At 41.7% G+C, this 6,517-nt stretch overlaps 1 long non-coding RNA gene across 1 annotated transcript; it reads right to left on the bottom strand.

Moving 5' to 3' along the window:
- Positions 1 to 393: 393 nt before the first annotated feature.
- LOC121917800 lies at positions 394 to 6,131 on the bottom strand. The gene is made up of 3 exons (XR_006101104.1): positions 5,236 to 6,131; positions 3,506 to 3,642; positions 394 to 512 (listed from the first exon to the last, which is right to left on the bottom strand). It is a non-coding gene; the product is annotated as an uncharacterized LOC121917800 (long non-coding RNA).
- Positions 6,132 to 6,517: the final 386 nt, after the last annotated feature.

Below are 6,517 nucleotides of genomic sequence, written 5' to 3'. Positions count from 1 at the left end.
TCTTAGGATGCATGCATCATTTAAACAGCATACCTCCAAAGAGACCCGAAGCAGCTTTATTTTGGCAGTCTGTAACAGGCCTAAGTTTAAGAGAGGAATTAAATAAAAGGAGTGAGTGAATCTTAAGTATAAGAAACTGGTGATTTAGATGAAGATTTATAAACCCAACGGTAACAGTAACAAAGCAGACAGTACAAATGCAACCAAGTAACACGTGCCTGAACTCACAGCTGTTTAATGCCATTTAGTTCAAGTTATATCTGTTCAACCCTTTGTTCAATAAAGTTCATATTTTGTTTTATCTAAAGGCTTGTCTGGCATATACGGGGTGGAATAAGAAAACCCCATAGGACTGCCATAAGGTGAAGGAATGGTGTCGTCACAATAAGCGCTACCTGTTTTCCTGATTTCTCCTTGTTCAAGCTTTTCTCTCTGTTGTCGCAAAGGGCTGCGGCTCCAAATCCTGACTTTCTCCCCATATTCTTCTCTGATTGTTCTATGATGTGCTGAAACTGGGAGACACAAGGACTTTGTGAGTAGTGAACTGAAGGCTCTCTTTGGTCATCATTGGTGTCATACAAATACCAGAGCTCTGAGAATTCTTCCTGCGCATGAGAGTATAGCAATGAAGCCATTGCATTTTCAATCATCCTTCACTGGAAAAAAAAGTCATTTGATAAGCTGGAAAATGAGACCGGCAACAGAACACTGCAGTGTAGTAAACTGTTGTCTAGGATTCCAGCAACTCCAAACTTTTCCCGCTATCAATAACTCTGGGATTCTCATGTTCGTGGCTGCTAAACACTTTCTGTTATCGCTGGGTTACTTTGCAGGTACTCCCACAAACCATTTTAGAAGTACAGCAAACCCCAAGCTCTTCAAACATCGTTTTTGTGTGCACATGATGCCGTTTTAGTTATTTTATTTATATCCTATCTCTTCTCCAAGGTGGCATACATGGCTCTCTTCTATCAACCTTACTCTCAACAACCATCACCATGAAGCAGGTCGGGTTGAGGAAAGGTGGCCAGCCTAAAGTAAGTCAGTGAGTTTCATACCTGAGTGAGGACTTTAACATAGTTAAGCCATACCACAAGCAGCCTTGACTCTGAGAAAACACATCTCCCTATATGAATGTGCACAGAGCCTGCACTCCAGTGCTTAGGAATGGAGTGTGGCTTTGGCGCGACCTCCGGACTCTTAGGACCCATGCATCATTTAAATAGCATACCTCCAAAGAGACCCAAAGCAGCTTTATTTTGGCAGTCTGTAACAGGCCTAAGTTCTTAGTATTGCCCCTTTACCTTCAGTCAGTGCGGCCTGAAGGTATGACAAAGTCCAATACTGAACACAAAGTAGGCTTTGTGTCAGAAACTAGGTGACAGGACAGGAATGACACCATTTAGGACAGGGGCTGGCAACCACTGAAACTACCTTAGTCCACACCAGTCTCATATCTGCCCTTAAACATCAGCAGGCAATACATGCCCTTCTCCAACCTGGAAGTGAAGAGATGGTTATCTGATATGGGTGAAAGGGATGCATTTTCCAGGTCTGAATACTGTGAAATAGCATTTATTATATCCCGCTCTTCTATTAAGGAATGGAGGCTGGCGGGCATTGCTTCCTCATCACCCTTTCTTTTATACGCACAAACAACCTGATGAAGTAGAGCTAGAGATGGTAACTGGTTCAAGGTCTCCCAGGCAGCATAATAACATTTGATACTTTAACCCTAACGCTCATAATGCACCTAATCGCTGAGCATGTCAGAGGGCATGCATCTTAATGGCACAAAGCTGAGGACGGTTTCTCTAACCATGGATCCCAATGATGGGAAAGTGAGGCATAGGATCTAAACATAGGAGATGCTCCTCTGGGAGTTATGCAGAGTAACCGACTAGAAGTATAAGATGTGAATAAACATGAAGAATGATGTACACAATTCAAATGTACCTAGCTTTTTATATACACCTATAACAAGGAAAAAAGTCACTTATATTTACACAAATGTTCAATGCAAATGAATTCATCATTAACTAAAAAGGAAAACTTTGTAATTTACACTATTTCATGTTGCACAAGATTAATGTCCAGAAATAAATCTCAGCCGATGCAAATGTGGTGCAAATAAACATGTTGGGAAGGGAATTATTGACAACTGATGTACATGAAATGGTAGCAGATGGAAGATCCTGGGCACTTTTCTTTCCATATCACCAAAAAAAAGAGTATCTTCAGCTATGTAGCCAGCTATAGAACAAACAAGATAAAACTTACACATAAGACACACTGAAATGGAAACTGAAATTGGAATGAAATCCATACCCACGATTTCAAAGTATATGGTACAGTCGCCGATTATGATGCCTATAACTCACTGACATAACATTCTCTCAAGACAAGATGCTAAGATGAATCAATGCAAATTCAAAAGATTAGATAATGTTTGTTTGTTTGTTTATATTCTGACATTTGCTCAAAATTGGGATACAAAGTGGCTTACAAATTAAAAAACAATGCAGCTAAAATTCATTTGCATTGTACTTATATGTGTAAATATAAGTGATTTTTCCTATATATGTGTATATAAAAAACTATACACACTTGTATTCTTTACGTTTATTCATATCTTAATCTGTTTTGTGATTAATGACTGTTAGTGTTAAGTCAGAGGCTTTTGTGGTTTTTGTTTGTTGTGTAGTTATGGAGAGCAACCACGACCAAAGTTGGGCAGTCATTTCTTTGGTCTAAGCCGCCTCGATCAGGTGAGCCAGTAGATCCCCTAAATAACTCTTCCCAGATCTGGCCATGAAGGGCCACCCTGAAAGGGGACTAAATGTGGATTGCAGCTCCACTACTCTTTACCACTTCCTACACCAACTATGGCTCAGAGGAACTACAGTCCAACAACATAGGGCCACATGGTATCCACGCCTGTTGTAGGCAGTATTGAGTTGGCTGGACCAAACGAGTTGGTACAAGGTGCCCTTTTCTTTCAACACCCAGAGGATGCATCTGCTGATCCTTGGCAGGATGTACATCAGCCTTGAATTAACCGCTCATTTGGTTACCAGAGGCAACCAAGAATTCCATGCTCTTCTGCCAACCTGCTGGTTTCCATGGAAGCTATGGGAAAAGGGACGTTTCTCTAGGGCAGTGGTTCCCAATCTGTGGGTCGGGACCCCTTTGGGGGTAGTACGACCCTTTCACAGGGGTCGCCTAAGACCATTGGAAAACACATATTTACATGTAGCAATGAAAATAATTGTATGGTTGGGGGTCACTACAACATGAGGAACTGTATTAAAGGGTCCTGGCATTAGGAAGGTTGAGAACCACTGCTCTAGGGCAAGATTACTATGCTTTTTTATGACTAGGCACTCCTGGGAGCTTATTTACAAGTTGCTGTAAGTATAAAATATGCACACACGCAACAACCAAGCCAGTGTTACTCAATCAAGCAAGGAAGCCATCACTCCCAGTTCTGGCCCCAGCAACTTACTCTCTCGTCTGGCCTCCCGTTCTTTCCGCCTTTCCTCTGCTCGCCTCTCCCGTTCTTTTATTTCCCGCTGCTCTTTCTGCTGTTCTCTCATTTTCCTCTCTCGCTCCCGCTTCCGCTCAAGCTGCTCCAGGCGATCCCTAGGGAGGTTTCATTGGCCTGTGTTATTTTTTAAAACATCATCGCTCGGTTTGCGATTGTGAGCATCTGGTGTTTTAGCACTATTCCTCTAAACTGGTTTGTGGCTTTACTTATACTTCAGGGTGTGAAACAGTTGCTTCAAGTACGGTATTTGTGCACAGAACAGGGTTTTGTGTTTTGTGCTTATCGTTGTTAACAGAAGAGAGGGGACAAATGGTCTAAAAAGGTTGTGTAAGCTAAAAACAATTCCGATCTTTTCCTTTGTACCTTCCAATAAATTGCAAGATTGGTTTGAACTTGGGAAGAGTATGGGCATTACTGTTTGAGAAAACCTGTCAGCCTTTCAAGCTTAAAATTTTGGCGAAAATATTCATAACAGCAGCATTTAGATGATCTAGGTCAGTGATGATGAACCTTTTCGAGGCTGAGTGCCCAAACTGCAACCCAAAACCCACTTATTTATTGCAAAGTGCCATGTCCCTCTGGCTTTCTAGTAACAAACTCTGGCAAACTCTGTGCTGGGACGATGGCACATGTGCCCACAGAGAGGGCTCTGAGTGCCACCTCTGGCATGCATGCCATAGGTTCGCCATCACTGATCTAGTTTAATAAGCTGAGACAGGAATGAATGTTCTGCCCAAGAACACAGCCCTTTGCCTCCTTCTTTCAAGGAGGAAACAAACAAACTAGGTTTGGTTCCATTAACCATGCTTTCATTTGAACATCGTTTCTCACTTGGTCTGAACAGAAACAGGCACAGAGCCAATAAGCTAAGCATATGATTTCATTCACAGACTACACACATAAAATAACACAAAACATATCATCAAGGAAGCAATGTAAAGTAAAATGGCTACAATGTCCAGAATTTTTAAACAAGACACACTACGCAAATGAGACTCAATTTTCTAAGTACTTCTATTGTCTGTTAATCTAACATTAAATATTGAATAAATGAGAATCTAAAGAAATACATTCACCCTGAATTCCAACCTTTGTTTGAACAAAGAAACTGAAGTTATCACAGCTTCAGAAAAATTCAGGACGTTAAACCATGGTTTAAAGTTGGCTTAATATTCTAGATTGTTCCAAAGCTAGTAACCATTTATCAGGTAAGGCTGAACTAGAACTAAGTCAGTGATGATGAACCTTTTAGGGTCCGAGTGCCCAACCTGCAACCCAAAACCCACTTATTTATTGCAAAGTGCCATGTCCCTCTGGCTTTCTAGTAGCAAACACTGGTAAACGCTGTGCTGGGACGATGGCACATATGCCCACAGAGAGGGCTCTGAGTGCCACCTCTGCCACACGTGCCAAAGGTTCGCCATCACTGTTCTAAGTCCATTTGCTAGTTGCAACTAGAGTAGACCATTCAGCCAGTGGAATTTACATGAATGTCGGCTGAACAACTTCCCAATGCTTCAATGGACTAGTCTAGTTGGGACAACCAAATTTAGTTTTAATGCTTAATTAGAAGTGTCCCAGTTTAATGGCATGTTGTGCAAAGGGAGAAGAAACATGGATGCAGGCATGTAGAAAATATACATTCATATCTCAACTTAAACACTGAGCTAACAAGTGTCCACACTCACCCAATGTAACAAAACGTCTTAGGATGGGTTTGTCCAAGGGATGCCTGAGCCAAAGCCAAAAGGTGCTGTCTGATTTTAAGAGATATTGTGAAATATTGTCAAGCAGAGTGGTTCTGTCACATGTAGCCAATGCTGCTTGGCAAAAACTCTTACAAGTGCAAGACGGAGCGCAAGTGCTTGAATGCAGAGCTGTCACCATTTGGCCCTCTATGACTTGAACTTTAATTCCCAGAAACCTCAACTACTGGCCATGCTGGCTGAGCTTCTGGGAGATGAAGTCTGAAACATACGGAGGACCAAAGATTCAAAACTACTGCTCTAGCGTCCATTTAGATCACTAGTCATATCCAGTTCTCTTCATTAGGCTGACTTTAAAAAGAATCCTGTCTTTTAAAAATTGATCATTTTTTAACAAAAGGCTATATTATTATTATATTATTATTATTACTATCTAACCCTCTTACTGAAACAACAATGACTGTTTAACAGTTTATTCGCAGTTGTTCATTGTTAGACCAAGTACCCAGTGTCAGTTACATCTTTTCAACCAATGTTATTTTATAGTACCAGAAACACCATTCAGAAACAAACCCTTCAATGAACATATGTTCAGCCAAAACAACTTGCTGAAGAACACTGGGTCAGGGAATGGTGAACTGCATGTCCCTTACCTGGCTGGTCTTTTCCCAATGCACTTGAACCAGATATATTTGGGGGAGGGATTGTTTCCCTGATGGCTTCAGGAGCAGGCAAGTGTGGCTCTCCAGCTGTTGTTAGACTGAAGTTTCTATCAAGGGTACTTCAGGCCAAAAACACATTCAGAAGGCCACAGTTGACCAGTCCTGGACTGCTGATAAAAACAACAGGATTATTGCTATCTTGGGCCTGTTACAGACTGCCAAAATAAAGCTGTTTCGGGTGTCTTTGGAGGTATGCTGTTTAAATGATGCATGCACCCTAAGAATCCAGAAGCTGAACCAAAGCTGCACTCCGGTGCTTAGGAATGGAGTGTGGCTTTGGCGCAACCTCCGGGCTCTTAGGACCCATGCATCATTTAAAGAGCATACCTCCAAAGAGACCCGAAGCAGCTTTATTTTGGCAGTCTGTAACAGGCCTTAGTTTGGATATGAGCTTCTCATGCTGGCAACTCTTGGAGACAGGGCATCAACCCTGATTAACTTCATGTCCTACTTCAATTCTGCTCTAATGAGAGGCTGAAAAATTGGCCCTTTTTTAAGATGACAACTCCTGCAATTCACACCCAGCATGCCTTCAAGTTGGG

This window comes from Sceloporus undulatus, unplaced genomic scaffold (assembly GCF_019175285.1).
Source record: "Sceloporus undulatus isolate JIND9_A2432 ecotype Alabama unplaced genomic scaffold, SceUnd_v1.1 scaffold_814, whole genome shotgun sequence".
In the NCBI taxonomy this organism is placed as follows: domain Eukaryota; kingdom Metazoa; phylum Chordata; class Lepidosauria; order Squamata; family Phrynosomatidae; genus Sceloporus; species Sceloporus undulatus.
Note: the sequence above shows the minus strand (reverse complement) of the source record. Positions and strands in the feature narration are given on the sequence as shown.